The sequence below is a fragment of the Salmo salar genome, chromosome ssa07 (assembly GCF_905237065.1).
Source record: "Salmo salar chromosome ssa07, Ssal_v3.1, whole genome shotgun sequence".
Classification (NCBI taxonomy): Eukaryota; Metazoa; Chordata; class Actinopteri; order Salmoniformes; family Salmonidae; genus Salmo; species Salmo salar.
This window is the reverse complement of record NC_059448.1, coordinates 63,191,746-63,215,521: the sequence shown is the minus strand read 5'-3', so window position 1 is coordinate 63,215,521 and position 23,776 is coordinate 63,191,746. Positions and strand designations below refer to the sequence as shown.

At 46.3% G+C, this 23,776-nt stretch overlaps 1 pseudogene; it reads left to right on the top strand.

Annotated features, from left to right (window-relative positions):
• The first annotated feature begins 6,154 nt into the window (after positions 1–6,154).
• Positions 6,155–23,776, top strand: part of LOC106593594 (CCR4-NOT transcription complex subunit 2-like) — an 88,034-nt pseudogene continuing 70,412 nt past the window's right edge.

Genomic DNA, 23,776 nt, shown 5'->3' with positions numbered 1-23,776 from the left:
GTGTGTGTGTGTGTGTGTGTGTGTGTGTGTGTGTGTGTATGCTGTGATACAGACCCAGGCAAGCCAACACCTCTATCAGGTCTCTCCTCTCTTAACTGAAGGGCTCTTGGCTACTGACCTGAGTAATGATGATTACTCAGATTCTCCACGGCGATGCAGGACTGAACCACAACCTCTCTTTCAGGAGCAGGGCTACGTTACAGTGGCAAGGCTCAATGTACAGTAAAGACATCTGATTGGTTAACAGCAGGCCGGGAAGGAAGCAATGAGAGAGGAAGACATTTGTAAATGGGAGACTTCCTGGTTACACTTCATTTGGACTGCTGCTGCGCCCATCAATCAATGTGTCAACATGCCGTTTGCTTACTGAGAAAACATGCTGTGGCCTGCTGGCAGTGGAAAGAAATGGTTATGAGGACGATGTCTGGAGGTTTAAATGTTCTGTAAATGTGTTTGGAAATAAATGAATATATTTTAGAATGTATTATAAAAAGGAGCATCATCTAAAGTTCCCCTTTTACAGGCCATGTATTTTCCCTCCCATCAACCCTGCTGCTCAAAGCAAAGAGAGGGGAGACCCAGCCATGCTCAGCCTCCAGGAGCTCAGCCTCCAGGAGCTCAGCCTCCAGGAGCACCAGAGGAAAGTGGAGGACAACAAGCGTCTACTTGAGCAGGTACAGTACATGTGGTAGGAACTACAACGCCTTCCATTTTGCCTCTAGGCCTTGTGGGAAAGGTAGTCATGGAGTCTACCTCAGAAGCTGCTTGCCCCCGGGTGGGTGGGTGGAGAGAGAGAGAAAGACACTCAAATTGAATACCACACAGTTGACTGATGTGTGAGATGAGATGGGGCCAGCAGTGTGTGTGTGTGTGTGTGTGTGTGTGGGTGAGAGATATGGGATCAGCAGTCGGTTAGTCGCCTTGCAGCGGTGATGACATCATCACAGCAGAGTGTGACTGTGAGAGGGGATAACGCTATAGAGGCTGTACTGACTGTGAGAGGAGATAACGCTATAGAGGCTGTACTGACTGCGAGAGGGGATAACGCTATAGAGGCTGTACTGACTGTGAGAGGGGATAACGCTATAGAGGCTGTACTGACTGTGAGAGGGGATAACGCTATAGAGGCTGTACTGACTGTGAGAGGGGATAACGCTATAGAGGCTGTACTGACTGTGAGAGGAGATAACGCTATAGAGGCTGTACTGACTGTGAGAGGGGATAACGCTATAGAGGCTGTACTGACTGTGAGAGGAGATAACGCTATAGAGGCTGTACTGACTGTGAGAGGAGATAACGCTATAGAGGCTGTACTGACTGTGAGAGGAGATAACGCTATAGAGGATGTACTGACTGAGAGAGGAGATAACGCTATAGAGGCTGTACTGACTGTCATCATCATGTCTTATCTCAGCCATCTTACAGGGTTGTTATCTGGCTGATGGAGACAGAGAGAAGAGGGAAATAAATCCACTAAAATACATCATTAGATTCCATCTGCCTCATTGGACCGTGGTGGGGAATCCTTTACAAATGGAATTGAATATGATGTACCCAACATACATTAACCTCAACAGATGAGGATCATAACATCTGGTTTCAGAGAGTTTGTCTCTGTTCATTCACAACTGCAGTCATAAAGCCTCTGGGCTTTGTGCTGGCTGAAATGACCACCATGTTGTTGCCCAGTTGGAGGGTTGTTATGTGAGAATGAAGCTGATTGGAAACTCAAGGCCGAGCCAGAATCCCATTAAGATGTTCTGTCTGAAATGGTGTCTGGACCACAGCCCACTGGATATGGAGAATGAGTCCTTTGTGGTGTCGATATGTCGTCCTCAAGCTCGAACACATGGCTTTTTGTGTGAGCGAGCAGCGAGGGTTTTCTCTTCTGTGTGTTTGAGTGGGATACATGTTGGTTGACACGTTTTTGTCCTGAGATCAGGAGGAGGATCGTGCTTCTGAATGCTAGAAGTCCATTCAGTTTGTAATGTATCCTTTTGGCAAAGCCGTCTTGGTCTATTTATCTATGCAGAATCCCCTTGCAGTCAACATACAGAAGAACCATAGCTATAACTCACTGTAGTTAACGAAAGCGGTGATGTCGATAGTAAAATGAGTCTCCCTGGGCTCTCTGCTGTGCAGCTGGCGCGTGATCGAGGAGGAGCTGGTAGACAGCCTTCGCAGGGAGGTGGCGAGAAAGAGAGAGCTGAACGTTATACGACAGGAGGACAACAGGCTACGCTGGAGGACACTGTGTTTCCTTCAGCTCAACCAGCGCCTCAAAAAAGTACGTACTACACACTTTACAAATATCTTTTTCTCCAGATATGATACTGTAGTACGAATTTATGAGATAGCCTTTCATTTTCAAGGACATAAACTTCATTATAAAAAGGGCCATTGTGCTCCTCTCTAAGGAGATAACCTACTGGTAACCTGTTGATACCTGGTAGTACAGTCTCTTACCTTCTACATATGCTGTGTCTCTGTATTTATACCATGCTGACTCTCTATGTTTTGCCAGGCCAGTTGTAACCAGCTATTACAAGAACATCCCTATGCACATCTACTGTCTCCCTATTCAGACTGTTGGAAAAGGAAACAGTAACAAGAAGAACAAGAAGTGGCAGCGATGAGAAGAAGAGGAAGTAGAATAGGAGTGCAGTCTGGGAGGATGCTTGTGACAGTTCATCGGTTCCACTTCCATGTACCACTGTGGGACACAGGACTATGTAACTCACAAGTCCTGCTGAGCGCTGCTTCTTTAACATTCTGTACTGCGTTGGAAAAAAGAAAGTCACAAAGAATATTTTGGATATCTATATGCTCTCTCTCCAGTATTTCTTACTTTGCCAATATACTGATATACAGTGCCTTCGGAAAGTATTCAGACCCCTTGACTTTTTCCACATTTTGTTACGTTACAGCCTTATTCTAAAATGGATTAAATAAAATAAAAAATCCTCAGTAATGTACACACAATTCCCCATAATGACATCACAATACACCATAATGACATCACAATACACCATAATGACATAGAGAAAACAGGTTGTTAGAAATGTTTGCAAATGTATTAAAAATAAATAAAAAAACACCTTATTTACATAAGTATTCAGACTCTTTGCTATGAGACTCGAAATTGAGCTCAGGTGCATCGTGTTTCCATTGATCATCCTTGAGATGTTTCTACAACTTCATTGGAGTCCACCTGTGGTAAATTAAATTGATTGGACATGATTTGGAAAGGCAAACACCAGTCTAAATAAGGTCCCACAGTTGACAGTGCATGTCAGAGCAAAAACCAAGCCATGAGGTCGATTTGATTTGATGGAATTGTCCGTAAAGCTCCAAGACAGGATTGTGTCATAGGCACAGATCTGGGGAAGGGTACTAAACATTTCTGCAGTATTGAAGTTCCCCAAGAACACAGTGGCCTCCATCATTCTTAAATGGAAGACGTTTGGAACCACCTAGACTCTTTCTAAAGCTGGCCGCAAATGGGGGAGAAGGGCCTTGGTCAAGGAGGTGACCAAGGACCCGATGGTCACTCTGACAGAGATCTAGAGTTCCTCTGTGGAGATGGGAGAACCTTCCAGAAGGACAACCATCTCTGCAGTACTCCACCAATCAGGCCTTTATGGTAAAGAGGCCAGACCGAAGCCACTCCTCAGTAACATACACATGACCGCCTGCTTGGGAGTTTTCCAAAAGCCACCTAAAGACTCTTAGACCATGAGAAACAAGATTCTCTGGTGTTATGAAACCAAGATTGAACTCTTTGGCCTGAATGCCAAGCGTCACGTCTGGAGGAAACCTGGCACCATCCCTACGGTGAAGCATGGTGGTGGCAGCAACATGCTGTGGGGATGTTTTTCAGCGGCAGGGACTTGGAGACTAGTCAGGATCGAGGCAAAGATGAATGGAGCAAAGTACAGTGAGATCCTTGATGAAAACCTGCTCCAAAGCGCTCAGGACCTCAGACTGGGGCGAAGGTTCACCTTCCAACAGGACAACGACCCTAAGCCCACAGCCAAGACTGCGCAGGAGTGGCTTCGGGACAAGTCTCTGAATGTCCTTGAGTGTCCCAGCCAGAGCCTGGAAATGAACCCGATTGAACATCTCTGGAGAGACCTGAAAATAGCTGTGCAGTGACGCTACCCATCCAACCTGACAGAGCTTGAGAGGATCTGCAGAGAACGGATGAATTTGCTGCACCTCATCTTAACTTCACAACAATTAGCGTGGGTTAATTTTCTCACATTGGTTGCTGTCTCTCTCTAAGCTGCGTTCAATGTGATAGGTTAGGAAGCCTGTGACTGACAGTTCGCTAATCAGACAGATAGCTCGGCTGCTCTACCTCCCTCCCTCCCTCCTCACAGTGGAATCCACCACTTCAAGAGCTCAAGCCAACGCAGCCATGTTTAAAAATAAATACATTAATTAATAACTGTGTCTTCATTCAGCCTTGTAGAATGGAATCATTAGTCATATCTAGTTAATTACCCTGCTCCACTGTCTGTTCTGAGTGGCCATATTTGTTTTTTAAGACAATGTTCATGTACCCATACTCAGATGTTGCTGAAGCCAGATTTTACACAACGCCTGGATAGATATTTAACCTATCAGCTAACCACATATGTTAGAGCCATCTGGTGCCTGACAGCACAGTCGATGACGTGGCACGCAACCATTGGTTGATGCATGCAACGTCTGAGCAGGGGAACGCGACCAATGAAAGTTCCTTTTAGGTGACCGTTGGAACCAGGTGGCAGGTTCTGGCAGGTACTCATCATGCTCACGTTTTATTCATGCTGAATGGGTTGGCTCTGGCAGAATGCATTATATACACCTGGACTAGCTTCAGTTAACACACTCTCTTCCTTTTCAGTTAGTCCCTTATCGCTCCTGTCACTGGCCCATTGAGACCTGTCTTGGTCTGGAGGAGAAGAGAGGATATCTAGCTATTGTAGAGCTGCCCGAACAGAAAGCTATAGGTCAACCGAAGCATAGTCTGGTTAACATCAACAGACGACCTGACCATTGAGAAACAACAACAACACAATGGCCAGATGAATTCAATTAGATATAGACTCTAGTTCCACCTAGGGAACAAAGATGTTGGCCTAAACATGCAAGAGGTGTGAATGAATGATGCAAAGTGAAAGTGGGCAACTGTCTGATATTCATTTCCCAGGGTATGCTGATGCTACAGTAACTGTACGCTCAGCATGCTGAATGAACAGATCTATAGTAGTTCACTTCCTTACCAACAGGGGGAAGTCAACAGAAGCATGAGCAGCAACCAGCAGGTGTCTCCATCTTTTGTGTATAAAAATAAATTGTGCCATAATCAATAAATGACACTAGACATGTAGAAATGCAACTGATCTCCATATTACATTGAAACATATGTGAGATTCATCATGCATTATTTACTGTGACCTTGTATTACCCATAAAAGCGGAAAAAGAAGATTGAATTAAATATTTGTTGCGGTATATGTAATGTTCTGTGCAGAAGAGGTTGAGTTATGAGTGAGTGAACTGGAGCAGTTATAACACTAGCTCATCTATTAACATCTCTTGTTGCCTCAAAAGAGCATGATCTTTTATTTATAACCTGAAAACTGTCAGGTTAAAAGACGATAAACCCTGAATGGTGGCTATCTGTCAAAGAAAACAGACAATACATACAAAATGGTTGGGCATCTTGCACATTGGAGTTAGTTTTATCATTTCAATATAATTTTAAACTATATTCCAAAATGTGATGGATTGGGACAGTGTCTCCATATCATCATCATCACAATCATCAAAATCATCGTCACTTTTTAGCCCATGACCCCTGCAACTGAGAATGAATTGCAATTAGCAAACTATCAAATTGTTCACTTACATGTGTATAATTTTGGCTGCAACAAATGACAAAACAGTGATGTTCTGTGATGAAAGGTGGGGTGATGAAAAAAATGATTTACATTTAATGTCACATTTCTAATGCCATTTCATAGGCTACGTCACAATTCACGTCTTCGATGTCTATATAGATCATGCTCGGTCACGTAACATGTTTCACGGTCTGTTTAGAGAAGAAAATGAAGCGAGGGAGACGATTCTACGGTGGCAACAGTCGCAGAAAGAGCATCCACCCAGCACGGCAACAGGAGATGGCTCTGGAGGTAGAGGCAGGGTCAGAGGGGAAAGGCTGTATTCCCAGCATCCTCGATGTTAGAGTACACCGCCATCTTGGATCTGCGAGAAGAGAAATTAATGCGGTGAGTTTTTTCTCTGTTTTTCCTTTAAAAATATCCACGATGCTCCACCAGGGACGCGTTGCATGTCGAACCGGCATGATTTTGGCACCCAGCGACGCCGGTTTGGTGGAAATTGGGCGAGTGGTCGCGGTGTAATCCGACCTTTTGCCTATCGTTTTGGGTTTTTGTCTGGGGCTGTACAAATTGAGAGCGACAGAGAACCAAGACAGGCCCAATCCGCACAACAGCCCTCCCCCTTTGCTGTAGTCAAATAGTTATCCCAAGGTTTGAACATTGAGTCCTACTGATGTCTTGTCAGCCAGCCGGCCAGCTAGTTAGCTGATTTATCCCGTTTTTATGGAGGTGATTTCATTACAGGTATAGTTAAGTAACCGTTTTCAATGAGCTATTCAAGGTAAACTAGCTAGCGCGTATTTTGGTTAGCTTGTTAGCTCTGCTTAGCGAACAGCTAACGTTACAATGTTCACTGACCTAACTATTGCGAATCGCATCAAACATCCACATATATCTGGGCTGTACATTTGGTTATTGTCGCATATCATGATGATTTGGTTGTGTTCAGCTAACGTTACCGTATCAATAAAATGCTTCTCTAACTTGTCAACGTTACCTCTTTTGGTGTTTGTTATGGTTCTATGTCTAATTTAGTTCTGGGGCTTCTAGTTAGCCGACTTTGCTAATCCGTACAACCGAAGTGTTCATTCATCCAACTTTATCTAGCCAGTGAATGAACTACTTTCAAGTTGCCCAGTTCGCTATCGAGTGGAACGGAATCAAACTTCAGCTTTAACGCATCGTGTTCCATTGAATGGTTGCCAGTTACGCCTGGCTAGTTGCATGAGTTGTTAGCCAACGTAGCCTACTGGTACTTCTGACAACACAGTAGCTATTTAAGGCAACTTCCAAGCCACGTAGTTAGCTACTCAACACACAATACCTAAACGATAATATCATGATTTCCCCATGCCGTCAGTTCATTCAGTAGTCTCTAGGATCAGAGTACAAAGCATTAGCCTGTGTTGTCCTTGGTCTGGAGAGACATGACTTTTCAGGAGTAGCTACATGCTGTGGTATTACATGATGGTGTAGCTAAAGGAATAAGACTCATGACTGTCTGTTTCAAAGGTCTGTTACAAGGTCTACCAGCTATGTATCTGCATTGACACTCAGGGAAAGGTCATGTTTTGGTTGCAGGTAGTGATTTGGAGCTCTTGACTGAAATGAAATGGCTATTAGAAAGAATATACCTACTCTAAATTAGCAAACATTTCTTAAACCCAACTCAGTGTTTCTGTCCAGGACTTCCAGCTGTGGATTTAATGCATTTAGGCCCCATTGTTTTGATATTCCAGTGAACACTAGTCTATTTGTTATGTATTTGGGTTGGTTGAGTCAGTCAGTGAATCTGGAATTTAGCAAAGTGAAGACTGACAGCAATCAGAATGGTGATTGATGTGAAGGTGACACAGCCCCTGACCTCAGGTGACTCTGTCTGATTTCCTCAGTGTTATCGCTAATTACAAATTAATAATTGTTTTTAGATAGGGTTAAATGAAATTATTCATGCCTAGAAGGATTCAATGTATGTATTTTTTTAATGCCTTTTTAGGTCTTTGTTTCTCTGATGAACTACTGCTTTTTCCATCATTGTCCCTTTGGAAGATTGTGTCTTTAATGACCAGAATGCACTTTATTAATAAATCAAGTCTTATTTTTTTATTGTGTTAATCAATTCAGCCTTCTCTAAAGTAGGCTGTATGTTTCTAATTCTGCTTGGCCTGTCCACTTACTGTTTATTTTGATTGGCGTGAGGAGTGTGGCTTCATCTCTTTGAATCCAGAACATTTGTTGTCACCCACTGCTGGTAATAGCCTACATTTTAACAGTGCACTAACAGTCCCCAACATTTGTCATTAGTGTAGTCCCAGATTGTGTGTGCGTGCCCTGGCTGTGTAGTGTACAAATGCTGTGGAAGCAGAGGGGTCAGCAGCCACATATTGTTGTTCTGTCTTCAGCAACTCTAGTTCAGATGGAGTTGGATCATACATGTTTCTATTAAAACACAAGCTAGTCAACAGCCCTTGTTGTCATTACTACTGCCAAAGAACATGCAGTACCAAGGAGAGATCCAATGGGTCTTCAAGTGTCCACATTCAAGACAAATGTAAGGATACTGTAAACAGATAAGCTGCACATCTGATGTGGAAGCCAGGCAGATGTTACTTGAAATATTTTGTAAGTATTAAAAGCCCCTAAGCTATAGCCAAGGTCTATGGGTTTGGGATGGATCCTCAGCCTAGCATCATACCTGGCTCAGTAGTTAAAACAGTTGCTGAACCACATCAATGTGAACTGCTTCAGAGGAGTCAAACCAAAGAGCTGTGCAGGCAGCAACAGAAGAACAGGTGTGCCAGGCCCAGGCTGTTTGATCTGCCGTAACAGACAGACGGTGTGATTCAGGTCTTTTTAGTGAATCAGTGATGCGTATTAAGAAAAAAGTTGCACATATTGGCCAAAATCCCCTCTGGAAACGCTGGAAGTAGGATAACCCGTGTTTAGTGGTGGTACTGGTGTGGGGCGGCGGTACTGCTGGGTGGTGGGGGCGGCGGACTGGCGCGGTACTGCTGGGTGGTGGGGGCGGCGGTACTGCTGGGTGGTGGGGGCGGCGGTACTGCTGGGTGGTGGGGGCGGCGGTGCTGGCTGTGAGGTTGGTGGGGAGGCGGTGCTGGCTGTGGGGTTGGTGGGGGAGGATTAAGCGTATTTGTTTAGATATACAGTGCATTCAGAAAGTATTCAGACCCCTGGACCTTATCCACATTTTGTTACATTACAGCCTTATTCTAAAATGTATACAGTACCAGTCAAAAGTTTGGACACACTACTTATTCCAGGGTTTTTCTTTATTTTGTTTTTACTATTTTCTACATTGTAGAATAATAGTGAAGACATCAAAACTATGAAATAACACATATGGAATCATGTAGTAACCAAAAAAGTGTTAAACAAATCAACATATATTTGACATTCTTCAAAGTAGCCACCCTTTGCCTTGATGACAGCTTTGCACACACTTGGCATTCTCTTAACCTGCTTCATGAGGTAGTCACCTGGAATACATTTCAATTAACAGGTGTGCCTTGCTAAAAGTTAATTTGTGGAAATTGTTTCCTTATTGCCTTTGAGCCAATCAGTTGTGTTGTGACAAGGTAAGGGGGTATACAGAAGATAGCCCTATTTGGTAAAAGAACAGCTCAAATAAGCAAAGAGAACACATCTCAACATCAACTGTTCAGAGGAGACAGCGTGAATCAGGCCTTAATGGTCGAATTGCTGCAAAAAAACAGTACTGAGGGACACCAATAATAAGAGACTTGCTTGGGCCAAGAAACATGAGCAATGGATATTAAACTGTGGAAATCTGTCCTTTGGTCTGTTGAGTCCAAATTTGAGATTTAAACAGGGCAAAGACCCAACACATAGCCAGGCAGTCTAAGGGCTATTTGACCAAGAGGGAGAGTGATGGAGTGCTGCATCAGATGACCTGGCCTCCACAATTACCCAACCTCAACCCAATTGAGATGGTTTGGGATGAGTTAGACCACAGAGTGAAGGAAAAGCAGCCAACAAGTGCTCAGAATATGAGGGAACTCCAAGACTGTTGGAAAATCATTCCAGGTTAAGCTGGTTGAGAGAATGCCAAGAGTTTCCAAAGCTGTCATCAATGCAAATGTTGGCTTCTTTGAAGAATCTCAAATGGAAGATATATTTTGTTTTGTTTAACACTTTGATGCCAGGCGGAATGCTACCTGTCCGACTGCATAGTGCCAACTGTAAAGTTTGGTGGAGGAGGAATAATGATCTGAGGCTGTTTTTCATGTTTCGGGCTTGACCCTTTAGTTCCAGTGAAGGGAAATCTTAATACTGCAGCATACAATGACATTCTAGACAATTCTGTGCTTCCAACTTTGTGGCAACAGTTTGGGGAAGGCTCTTTCCTGTTTCAGCATGACAATTCCCCCGCGTACAAAGCGAGGTCCATAAAGAAATGCTTTGTCGAGATCGATGTGGAAGAACTTGACTGGCCTGCATAGAGTCCTGACCTCAACCCCATCGAACACCTTTGGGATGAATTGGAACGCCGATTGGAGGCTATGCCTAATCGCCCAACATCAGTGCCCGACCTCACTAATGCTCTTGTGGCTGAATGGAAGCAAGTCCCCCACAGCAATGTTCCAACATCTAGTGGAAAGCCTTCCCAGAAGAGTGGAGGCTGTTATAGCAGCGAAGGGAATGAGATGTTCGACTTGCAGGTGTCCACATACTTTTGTTCATATGCACCTCTTGGGGCTGGAGGTAAAACTAAATATATTACCAGAAAATATTCAATCACAGGACTCCTAATCAACATCAACCAGAAAGGAACAATACAACTGAATACTGTAGAATAGTATTGCTTGTTGCAGCAGCATCACCTCTGTGCAGTGCCATAAACAAGGGCTGTATGGTACACTACCATTGTTAGTGTGTCAATCAACCAGCAGCACTTGTCTTGAGCTGCCTCCCTGGCAGGAGCTATGCTTCAGTGAGCTCTGAACCAAGGCCTCCTGTCACACAGCCAAATGGGTCCATTTAACCAGACCCTCTATAGGTGTCATAGTCATCAGTGTCAATGAGACGGGACAGAGCGGGGCGCGTCGGGACAGAGGCGGGACAGAGCGGGGCGCGTCGGGACAGGACAGAGCGGGCATGACAGAGCTGGACAGAGCGGGGCACGACGGGACAGCGCAGGACAGAGCGGAGCACGGCGGGACAGAGCGGAGCACGGCGGGACAGCGCAGGGCACGGCGGGGCAGGGCAGGGCACGGCGGGACAGGGCAGGGCACGGCGGGACAGCGCAGGGCACGACAGGGCAGGGCACGGCGGGACAGGGCAGGGCACGGCGGGGCAGGGCAGGCCAGAGCAGGACAGCGCAGAGCAGGGCACGGCGGGACAGGGCGGGGCAGGGCACGGCGGGACAGGGCGGGGCAGGGCACGGCGGGACAGGGCGGGGCAGGGCACGGCGGGACAGGGCGGGCGGGACAGGCAGAGCAGGGCACGGCGGGACAGCGCAGAGCAGGGCACGGCAGGACAGGACAGCTTAGAGCAGGGCACGGCAGGACAGAGCAGGGCAGCCTAAAGGAAGGTGTCCTCTATACTAGTGTGGAGTAGATGATGGGGGAGAGAGGGACAGAGAAGACATTCTGGTGTAAAGTAGTCTTCAGGTTGTCCTCCTTTCTGTAGTGGAATAGATGGAGAGTTCATTCTGCTCTCACACCAGATTCACCACACCATTTCATACTGCTCTCACACCAGATTCACCACACCATTTCATTCTGCTCTCGCACCAGATTCACCACACCATTTCATACTGCGCTCGCACCAGATTCACCACACCATTTCATACTGCGCTCGCACCAGATTCACCACACCATTTCATTCTGCGCTCGCACCAGATTCACCACACCATTTCATTCTGCGCTCGCACCAGATTCACCACACCATTTCATTCTGCGCTCGCACCAGATTCACCACACCATTTCATTCTGCGCTCGCACCAGATTCACCACACCATTTCATTCTGCGCTCGCACCAGATTCACCACACCATTTCATTCTGCGCTCGCACCAGATTCACCACACCATTTCACACTGTGCTCGCACCAGATTCACCACACCATTTCATACTGCTCTCGCACCAGATTCACCACACCATTTCATACTGCACTCGCACCAGATTCACCACACCATTTCACACTGCTCTCGCACCAGATTCACCACACCATTTCATACTGCGCTCGCACCAGATTCACCACACCATTTCACACTGCTCTCGCACCAGATTCACCACTCCTGTGTTGCCCACAGAACTAGAATGTAGGGTTGTCAGGATACCACTATCGCTCGCCATCCTCAGAGGAAATAAAACATGAAGCCGACTCTGTTTCCTGAGGAAAACAGTCCTAACGTTGAAAGGGGAGACCTAGTCAGTTGAGGAAAACAGTCCTAACGCTGAAAGGGGAGACCTAGTCAGTTGAGGAAAACAGTCCTAACGTTGAAAGGGGAGTCCTAGTCAGTTGAGGAAAACAGTCGTAACGCTGAAAGGGGAGACCTAGTCAGTTGATGAAAACAGTCCTAACGTTGAAAGGGGAGACCTAGTCAGTTGAGGAAAACAGTCCTAACGTTGAAAGGGGAGACCTAGTCAGTTGAGGAAAACAGTCCTAACGTTGAAAGGGGAGACCTAGTCAGTTGAGGAAAACAGTCCTAACGTTGAAAGGGGAGACCTAGTCAGTTGAGGAAAACAGTCCTAACGCTGAAAGGGGAGACCTAGTCAGTTGAGGAAAACAGTACTAACGCTGAAAGGGGAGACCTAGTCAGTTGTACAACTGAAATGTGTCTTCCTCATTTAACCCTCTGAATCAGAGGCTGCCTTAATCCACGTCGTCGCTGCCCGGGGAACAGTTGTTGTTGGAACGGCATATTATTTCCACTGAGCCGGCTCGTGGATTCTAACCAGCGACCTTTCGGTTACTGGCCCAACGCTCTTAACCGCTAGGCTACCTGCCTCCCCGTGACGAGCACCCTTTATGGTGTCACCCAGAATCACCTTGGTTTTCTTTCTGCCGTGGAAGATCATTGTTGTGCCACGGTGCTGGTACTTGTCACAACCCTACTAGAATGAGATGCTATTTCTATGGTGTAGTGGCCTATGCATCGCTTTGTTCTTCTGTTTCTATCTCTTAACAATAGAGATGACTACACTACTGACTACACTACTGCCTTCCCTGTCTTAACTACTCTCTCTAAAACCCCTCTGGAAGTCTCTGACTACACTACTGCCTTCCCTGTCTTAACTACTCTCTCTAAAACCCCTCTGGAAGTCTCTGACTACACTACTGCCTTCCCTGTCTTAACTACTCTCTCTAAAACCCCTCTGGAAGTCTCTGACTACACTACTGCCTTCCCTGTCTTAACTACTCTCTCTAAAACCCCTCTGGAAGTCTCTGACTACACTACTGCCTTCCCTGTCTTAACTACTCTCTCTAAAACCCCTCTGGAAGTCTCTGACTACACTACTGCCTTCCCTGTCTTAACTACTCTCTCTAAAACCCCTCTGGAAGTCTCTGACTACACTACTGCCTTCCCTGTCTTAACTACTCTCTCTAAAACCCCTCTGGAAGTCTCTGACTACACTACTGCCTTCCCTGTCTTAACTACTCTCTCTAAAACCCCTCTGGAAGTCTCTGACTACACTACTGCCTTCCCTGTCTTAACTACTCTCTCTAAAACCCCTCTGGAAGTCTCTGACTACACTACTGCCTTCCCTGTCTTAACTACTCTCTCTAAAACCCCTCTGGAAGTCTCTGACTACACTACTGCCTTCCCTGTCTTAACTACTCTCTCTAAAACCCCTCTGGAAGTCTCTGACTACACTACTGCCTTCCCTGTCTTAACTACTCTCTCTAAAACCCCTCTGGAAGTCTCTGACTACACTACTGCCTTCCCTGTCTTAACTACTCTCTCTAAAACCCCTCGGGAAGTCTCTGACTACACTACTGCCTTCCCTGTCTTAACTACTCTCTCTAAAACCCCTCTGGAAGTCCCTGACTACACTACTGCCTTCCCTGTCTTAACTACTCTCTCTAAAACCCCTCGGGAAGTCTCTGAAGACTTGATGAATACTTCCATGGTGGTTAATCTGTTGCCAGAAGGCAGCTTGCCCAGAGCACTCCTTTTTAGCCTGGCCAGCATTGTTCCAGAGGTGGGATATCTGACCACGTAGTCTGAAGACTGAATAACTCATTTGTTATTAATGAAGGGGTTTCATGTGATGTTGGCCTGTCCTCTAGTTCGGGGATAGTTATCTTCACATATGGAGGGCCTGGGACTTGATCTAGCCTGTCTTCATTTGTAGAGCAGTTCAGTCAGGTCAGACATATTCTGTGTCCCAAATGGCTCCCTATAAAGTGCAGTAGTTTCTTTACCGGAGTCATATGGGCTTGGTCTAAACTAGTTGTCTAGGGAATAGGGGATGTTCCCAGGAAGACAGGCAGAGGTTAGGGGACTGCTCAGTGTTCTGTCCTCTCCAGTTACATGGCCCTGGCCTAGTCTGTCTGTTCATTCTGTCTGTCTGTTCATTCTGTCTGTCTGTTCATTCTGTCTGTCTGTTCATTCTGTCTGTCTGTTCATTCTGTCTGTCTGTTCATTCTGTCTGTCTGTTCATTCTGTCTGTCTGTTCATTCTGTCTGTCTGTTCAGTCAGTCTGTCTGTTCAGTCAGTCTGTCTGTTCAGTCTGTCTGTCTGTTCAGTCAGTCTGTCTGTTCAGTCAGTCTGTCTGTTCAATCAGTCTGTCTGTTCAGTCTGTCTGTTCAGTCTGTCTGTCTGTTCAGTCTGTCTGTCTGTTCAGTCTGTCTGTTCAGGTCTGTTCAGTCTGTCTGTTCAGTCTGTTCAGTCTGTTCAGTCTGTTCAGTCTGTTCAGTCTGTTCAGTCTGTTCAGTCTGTTCAGTCTGTTCAGTCTGTTCAGTCTGTTCAGTCTGTTCAGTCTGTCTGTCTGTTCAGTCTGTCTGTCTGTTCAGTCTGTCTGTCTGTTCAGTCTGTCTGTCTGTTCAGTCTGTCTGTCTGTTCAGTCTGTCTGTCTGTTCAGTCTGTCTGTCTGTTCAGTCTGTCTGTTCAGTCTGTCTGTTCAGTCTGTTCTGTCTGTTCAGTCTGTTCTGTCTGTTCTGTCTGTTCAGTCTGTTCTGTCTGTCTGGGATGGGACTACTTCTGATTCCCCCCACCGTGTTAGAGCTGTTACTTACCTCTCCTCCACTCTGCTCTGCTGGGCCCCTGTGGTCCCCTGACTCTGACCCACATTCTAAAATCTGGCCACAAACAATCATAACAAAAACCAGTCATGAATGTGGCACCTCTGAGCTCTGTCAGGTCAGTTGTTACAGCACCAAATATTGACTGTCCTTGACTATAACAATATTAGTTATGTTTGGGTACCAGGGTCCTTGTTGAGCTTGTGTACAGTAGATTCATTTCCATATTGGGTACCAGGGTCCTTGTTGTTGAGCTTGTGTACAGTAGATTCATTTCCATATTGGGGACCAGGGTCCTTGTTGTTGAGCTTGTGTACAGTAGATTCATTTCCATATTGGGGACCAGGGTCCTTGTTGTTGAGCTTGTGTACAGTAGGTTCATTTCCATATTGGGGACCAGGGTCCTTGTTGTTGAGCTTGTGTACAGTAGATTCATTTCCATATTGGGGACCAGGGTCCTTGTTGTTGAGCTTGTGTACAGTAGATTCATTTCCATATTGGGGACCAGGGTCCTTGTTGTTGAGCTTGTGTACAGTAGATTCATTTCCATATTGGGGACCAGGGTCCTTGTTGTTGAGCTTGTGTACAGTAGATTCATTTCCATATTGGGGACCAGGGTCGTTGTTGTTGAGCTTGTGTACAGTAGATTCATTTCCATATTGGGGACCAGGGTCCTTGTTGAGCTTGTGTACAGTAGATTCATTTCCATATTGGGGACCAGAGTCGTTGTTGAGCTTGTGTACAGTAGATTCATTTCCATATTGGGGACCAGGGTCCTTGTTGTTGAGCTTGTGTACAGTAGATTCATTTCCATATTGGGGACCAGGGTCCTTGTTGTTGAGCTTGTGTACAGTAGATTCATTTCCATATTGGGGACCAGGGTCCTTGTTGTTGAGCTTGTGTACAGTAGATTCATTTCCATATTGGGGACCAGGGTCCTTGTTGTTGAGCTGGTGTACAGTAGATTCATTTCCATATTGGGGACCAAGGTCCTTGTTGTTGAGCTTGTGTACAGTAGATTCATTTCCATATTGGGGACCAGGGTCCTTGTTGTTGAGCTTGTGTACAGTAGATTCATTTCCATATTGGGGACCAGGGTCCTTGTTGTTGAGCTTGTGTACAGTAGATTCATTTCCATATTGGGGACCAGGGTCCTTGTTGTTGAGCTTGTGTACAGTAGATTCATTTCCATATTGGGGACCAGGGTCCTTGTTGTTGAGCTTGTGTACAGTAGATTCATTTCCATATTGGGGACCAGGGTCCTTGTTGTTGAGCTTGTGTACAGTAGATTCATTTCCATATTGGGGACCAGGGTCCTTGTTGTTGAGCTTGTGTACAGTAGATTCATTTCCATATTGGGGACCAGGGTCCTTGTTGTTGAGCTTGTGTACAGTAGATTCATTTCCATATTGGGGACCAGGGTCCTTGTTGTTGAGCTTGTGTACAGTAGATTCATTTCCATATTGGGGACCAGGGTCCTTGTTGTTGAGCTTGTGTACAGTAGATTCATTTCCATATTGGGGACCAGGGTCCTTGTTGAGCTTGTGTACAGCAGATTCATTTCCATATTGGGGACCAGGGTCCTTGTTGTTGAGCTTGTGTACAGTAGATTCATTTCCATATTGGGGACCAGGGTCCTTGTTGTTGAGCTTGTGTACAGTAGATTCATTTCCATATTGGGGACCGGGGTCCTTGTTGTTGAGCTTGTGTACAGTAGATTCATTTCCATATTGGGGACCGGGGTCCTTGTTGTTGAGCTTGTGTACAGTAGATTCATTTCCATATTGGGGACCGGGGTCCTTGTTGTTGAGCTTGTGTACAGTAGATTCATTTCCATATTGGGGACCGGGGTCCTTGTTGTTGAGCTTGTGTACAGTAGATTCATTTCCATATTGGGGACCGGGGTCCTTGTTGTTGAGCTTGTGTACAGTAGATTCATTTCCATATTGGGGACCGGGGTCCTTGTTGTTGAGCTTGTGTACAGTAGATTCATTTCCATATTGGGGACCGGGGTCCTTGTTGTTGAGCTTGTGTACAGATTCATTTCCATATTGGGGACCAGGGTCCTTGTTGTTGAGCTTGTGTACAGTAGATTCATTTCCATATTGGGGACCAGGGTCCTTGTTGTTGAGCTTGTGTACAGTAGATTCATTTCCATATTGGGGACCAGGGTCCTTGTTGTTGAGCTTGTGTACAGTAGATTCATTTCCATATTGGGGACCAGGGTCCTTGTTGTTGAGCTTGTGTACAGCAGATTCATTTCCATATTGGGGACCAGGGTCCTTGTTGTTGAGCTTGTGTACAGCAGATTCATTTCCATATTGGGTACCAGGGTCCTTGTTGTTGAGCTTGTGTACAGTAGATTCATTTCCATATTGGGGACCAGGGTCCTTGTTGTTGAGCTTGTGTACAGTAGATTCATTTCCATATTGGGGACCAGGGTCCTTGTTGTTGAGCTTGTGTACAGTAGATTCATTTCCATATTGGGGACCAGGGTCCTTGTTGTTGAGCTTGTGTACAGTAGATTCATTTCCATATTGGGGACCAGGGTCCTTGTTGTTGAGCTTGTGTACAGTAGATTCATTTCCATATTGGGGACCAGGGTCCTTGTTGAGCTTGTGTACAGTAGATTCATTTCCATATTGGGGACCAGGGTCCTTGTTGAGCTTGTGTACAGCAGATTCATTTCCATATTGGGGACCAGGGTCCTTGTTGTTGAGCTTGTGTACAGTAGATTCATTTCCATATTGGGGACCAGGGTCCTTGTTGTTGAGCTTGTGTACAGTAGATTCATTTCCATATTGGGGACCAGGGTCCTTGTTGTTGAGCTTGTGTACAGTAGATTCATTTCCATATTGGGGACCAGGGTCCTTGTTGTTGAGCTTGTGTACAGTAGATTCATTTCCATATTGGGGACCAGGGTCCTTGTTGTTGAGCTTGTGTACAGTAGATTCATTTCCATATTGGGGACCAGGGTCCTTGTTGTTGCGCTTGTGTACAGTAGATTCATTTCCATATTGGGGACCAGGGTCCTTGTTGTTGCGCTTGTGTACAGTAGATTCATTTCCATATTGGGGACCAGGGTCCTTGTTGTTGAGCTTGTGTACAGTAGATTCATTTCCATATTGGGGACCAGGGTCCTTGTTGTTGAGCTTGTGTACAGTAGATTCATTTCCATATTGGGGACCAGGGTCCTTGTTGTTGAGCTTGTGTACAGTAGATTCATTTCCATATTGGGGACCAGGGTCCTTGTTGTTGAGCTTGTGTACAGTAGATTCATTTCCATATTGGGGACCAGGGTCCTTGTTGTTGAGCTTGTGTACAGCAGATTCATTTCCATATTGGGGACCAGGGTCCTTGTTGTTGAGCTTGTGTACAGCAGATTCATTTCCATATTGGGTACCAGGGTCCTTGTTGTTGAGCTTGTGTACAGTAGATTCATTTCCATATTGGGGACCAGGGTCCTTGTTGTTGAGCTTGTGTACAGTAGATTCATTTCCATATTGGGGACCAGGGTCCTTGTTGTTGAGCTTGTGTACAGTAGATTCATTTCCATATTGGGGACCAGGGTCCTTGTTGTTGAGCTTGTGTACAGTAGATTCATTTCCATATTGGGGACCAGGGTCCTTGTTGTTGAGCTTGTGTACAGTAGATTCATTTCCATATTGGGGACCAGGGTCCTTGTTGTTGAGCTTGTGTACAGTAGATTCATTTCCATATTGGGGACCAGGGTCCTTGTTGAGCTTGTGTACAGCAGATTCATTTCCATATTGGGGACCAGGGTCCTTGTTGTTGAGCTTGTGTACAGTAGATTCATTTCCATATTGGGTACCAGGGTCCTTGTTGTTGAGCTTGTGTACAGTAGATTCATTTCCATATTGGGGACCAGGGTCCTTGTTGTTGAGCTTGTGTACAGTAGATTCATTTCCATATTGGGGACCAGGGTCCTTGTTGTTGAGCTTGTGTACAGTAGATTCATTTCCATATTGGGGACCAGGGTCCTTGTTGTTGAGCTTGTGTACAGTAGATTCATTTCCATATTGGGGACCAGGGTCCTTGTTGTTGCGCTTGTGTACAGTAGATTCATTTCCATATTGGGGACATATTGGGGACCAGGGTCCTTGTTGTTGCGCTTGTGTACAGTAGATTCATTTCCATATTGGGGACCAGGGTCCTTGTTGTTGAGCCCTCTGTGTCTCACTCTCATTTCCCTCTGTTTCTCACTCTCATTTCCCTCTCTGTCTCACTCTCATTTCACTCTGTCTCACTCTCATTTCACTCTGTGTCTCGCTCTCATTTCACTCTGTGTCTCGCTCTCATTTCACTCTGTGTCTCGCTCTCATTTCACTCTGTGTCTCGCTCTCATTTCACTCTGTGTCTCGCTCTCATTTCACTCTGTGTCTCGCTCTCATTTCACTCTGTGTCTCGCTCTCATTTCACTCTGTGTCTCGCTCTCATTTCACTCTGTGTCTCGCTCTCATTTCACTCTGTGTCTCGCTCTCATTTCACTCTGTGTCTCGCTCTCATTTCACTCTGTGTCTCGCTCTCATTTCACTCTGTGTCTCGCTCTCATTTCACTCTGTGTCTCGCTCTCATTTCACTCTGTGTCTCGCTCTCATTTCACTCTGTGTCTCGCTCTCATTTCACTCTGTGTCTCGCTCTCATTTCACTCTGTGTCTCGCTCTCATTTCACTCTGTGTCTCGCTCTCATTTCACTCTGTGTCTCGCTCTCATTTCACTCTGTGTCTCGCTCTCATTTCACTCTGTGTCTCGCTCTCATTTCACTCTGTGTCTCGCTCTCATTTCACTCTGTCTCGCTCTCATTTCCCTCTGTCTCGCTCTCATTTCCCTCTGTCTCGCTCTCATTTCCCTCTGTCTCGCTCTCATTTCCCTCTGTCTCGCTCTCATTTCCCTCTGTCTCGCTCTCATTTCCCTCTGTCTCGCTCTCATTTCCCTGTGTGTCGCTCTCATTTCCCTGTGTGTCGCTCTCATTTCCCTGTGTGTCGCTCTCATTTCCCTGTGTGTCGCTCTCATTTCCCTGTGTCGCTCTCATTTCCCTCTGTGTCGCTCTCATTTCCCTCTGTGTCGCTCTCATTTCCCTCTGTGTCGCTCTCATTTCCCTCTGTGTCTCACTCGCTCTCATTTCCCTCTGTGTCTCACTCGCTCTCATTTCCCTCTGTGTCCCCCGCTCTTGGTGTCCCCCGCTCTTGGTGTCCCCCGCTCTTGGTGTGTGTTTGTGTGTAATCTGTAGTTCCCCAGAGAAGGACAGAGTGGGTCAGATTTCCTCTCCTATAACCAGTGTGTCTGTCTTCATCCTAACAACCCTTATGTTATGACCATGACATTCTGTAGGCTGAATGTGTTCAGTCTCTTTGGTCCTTTTGTTTTTAACACTCCAGTGTTCTACAACCAGCATGAATGGAAATGGTGACAGACTGGTTTGTCGTCGGTCGGGCCAGTCTATCTTTAGGGATACGTGTTGTTGGACACCTAGGAGAGCCTGGAGTTGCAGTATTGCACATTCTCACTGCTGGAGGTCTGTCATGTTGGGGAAACAGTTGTCTGACTGAAGACACACCTGGTATGAGTTCTGCCCACGGCAGTGCTGTGTCTGTGGATTCAGTGGAGCAGGGCGCTGCCTGGGTACAGCAGTATGTACCATGGGTAGCAGCACAGATGGCCTGTACTTCATGCTACTGTGGGCACATATGCTGCCTCATTACCCCCGTCTTGATGATATGCTGCCTCATTACCCCCGTCTTGATGATATGCTGCCTCATTTCCCCCGGTCTTGATGATATGCTGCCTCATTTCCCCGGTCTTGATGATATGCTGCCTCATTTCCCCGGTCTTGATGATATGCTGCCTCATTTCCCCGTCTTGATGATATGCTGCCTCATTACCCCCGTCTTGATGATATGCTGCCTCATTTCCCCTGGTCTTGATGATATGCTGCCTCATTTCCCCGGTCTTGATGATATGCTGCCTCATTTCCCCCGGTCTTGATGATATGCTGCCTCATTTTCCCCCGGTCTTGATGATATGCTGCCTCATTTTCCCCCGGTCTGATGATATGCTGCCTCATTTTCCCCCGGTCTGATGATATGCTGCCTCATTTTCCCCGGTCTTGATGATATGCTGCCTCATTTCCCCCGGTCTTGATGATATGCTGCCTCATTTCCCCCGGTCTTGATGATATGCTGCCTCATTTCCCCCGTCTTGATGATATGCTGCCTCATTTCCCCCGTCTTGATGATATGCTGCCTCATTTCCCCCGTCTTGATGATATGCTGCCTCATTTCCCCCGTCTTGATGATATGCTGCCTCATTTCCCCCGGTCTTGATGATATGCTGCCTCATTTCCCCCGGTCTTGATGATATGCTGCCTCATTTCCCCGGTCTTGACGATATGCTGCCTCATTTCCCCGGTCTTGGCGATATGCTGCCTCATTTCTCCCGGTCTTGACGATATGCTGCCTCATTTCCCCCGGTCTTGACGATATGCTGCCTCATTTCCCCGGTCTTGGCGATATGCTGCCTCATTTCCCCCGGTCTTGGCGATATGCTGCCTCATTTCCCCGGTCTTGGCGATATGCTGCCTCATTTCCCCGGTCTTGGCGATATGCTGCCTCATTTCCCCCGGTCTTGGCGATATGCTGCCTCATTTCCCCGGTCTTGGCGATATGCTGCCTCATTTCCCCGGTCTTGGCGATATGCTGCCTCATTTCCCCGGTCTTGGCGATAAGCTGCCTCATTTCCCCGGTCTTGGCGATAAGCTGCCTCATTTCCCCGGTCTTGGCGATAAGCTGCCTCATTTCCCCGGTCTTGGCGATAAGCTGCCTCATTTTCCCCGGTCTTGGCGATTTTTATTTATTTCTGTCCAGATGAAAATGTACCAAGGAAATGTCATTAACATGATGTAACTAGGCTGGCTACTGCATTGTTTTCTCTTCTCTATTTGTGTGACTAATCCTTGTGTTCTGATCTCGTATCCATCTGAGGCATAGCAGAGGAACAAGTTGGGCTAGCCCATTTAGTCAGGAAAAACACATGACAAATGGGTCACATTAGTATTCACTGCAGTACAGATACTGATTGGCTAGCTTCTGACAGAATCTCTTTAATCTGCTTCTTTAGCTGATACGCTGGTTGTATCCCAAAATGCACCCTATTCCATACGTAGTGCACTACTTTTGACCAGAGCCCACAAGCCCTGGTCTAAAGTAGTGCACTATACAGGGTGTAGGTTGCCATCTGGGATGCTAAGTAGACTTACTGTGGATGGGTTTGGACAGGATGCTACACAGCTCGGTCGGTCTTGTCAAGAACTAACGGCGCCTGTCCAAGCCCTTGCAGAATTTGGAACGTGATAAGTCACTACAGTCAGGTGGTCTAGAGGTCACCTCTTCTACTAGACTACAGTCAGGTGGTCTAGAGGTCACCTCTTCTACTAGACTACAGTCAGGTGGTCTAGAGGTCACCTCTTCTACTAGACTACAGTCAGGTGGTCTAGAGGTCACCTCTTCTACTAGACTACAGTCAGGTGTTCTAGACCTCTTCTACTAGACTACAGTCAGGTGGTCTAGAGGTACCTCTTCTACTAGACTCCAGTCTGGTGGTCTAGACCTCTTCTACTAGACTACAGTCTGGTGGTCTAGACCTCTTCTACTAGACTACAGTCTGGTGGTCTAGACCTCTTCTACTAGACTACAGTCTGGTGGTCTAGACCTCTTCTACTAGACTACAGTCAGGTGGTCTAGTACCTCTTCTACTAGACTACAGTCAGGTGGTCTAGACCTCTTCTACTAGACTACAGTCAGGTGGTCTAGGACCTCTTCTACTAGACTACAGTCAGGTGGTCTAGACCTCTTCTACTAGACTACAGTCAGGTGGTCTAGACCTCTTCTACTAGACTACAGTCAGGTGGTCTAGACCTCTTCTACTAGACTACAGTCTGGTGGTCTAGACCTCTTCTACTAGACTACAGTCTGGTGGTCTAGACCTCTTCTACTAGACTACAGTCTGGTGGTCTAGACCTCTTCTACTAGACTCCAGTCTGGTGGTCTAGACCTCTTCTACTAGACTACAGTCTGGTGGTCTAGACCTCTTCTACTAGACTACAGTCAGGTGGTCTAGACCTCTTCTACTAGACTACAGTCAGGTGGTCTAGACCTCTTCTACTAGACTACAGTCAGGTGGTCTAGAGTACCTCTTCTACTAGACTACAGTCAGGTGGTCTAGACCTCTTCTACTAGACTACAGTCAGGTGGTCTAGAGGACCTCTTCTACTAGACTACAGTCAGGTGGTCTAGACCTCTTCTACTAGACTACAGTCTGGTGGTCTAGGACCTCTTCTACTAGACTACAGTCAGGTGGTCTAGACCTCTTCTACTAGACTCCAGTCTGGTGGTCTAGACCTCTTCTACTAGACTCCAGTCTGGTGGTCTAGAGTACCTCTTCTACTAGACTACAGTCTGGTGGTCTAGACCTCTTCTACTAGACTACAGTCTGGTGGTCTAGACCTCTTCTACTAGACTACAGTCAGGTGGTCTAGACCTCTTCTACTAGACTACAGTCAGGTGGTCTAGACCTCTTCTACTAGACTACAGTCAGGTGGTCTAGACCTCTTCTACTAGACTACAGTCAGGTGGTCTAGACCT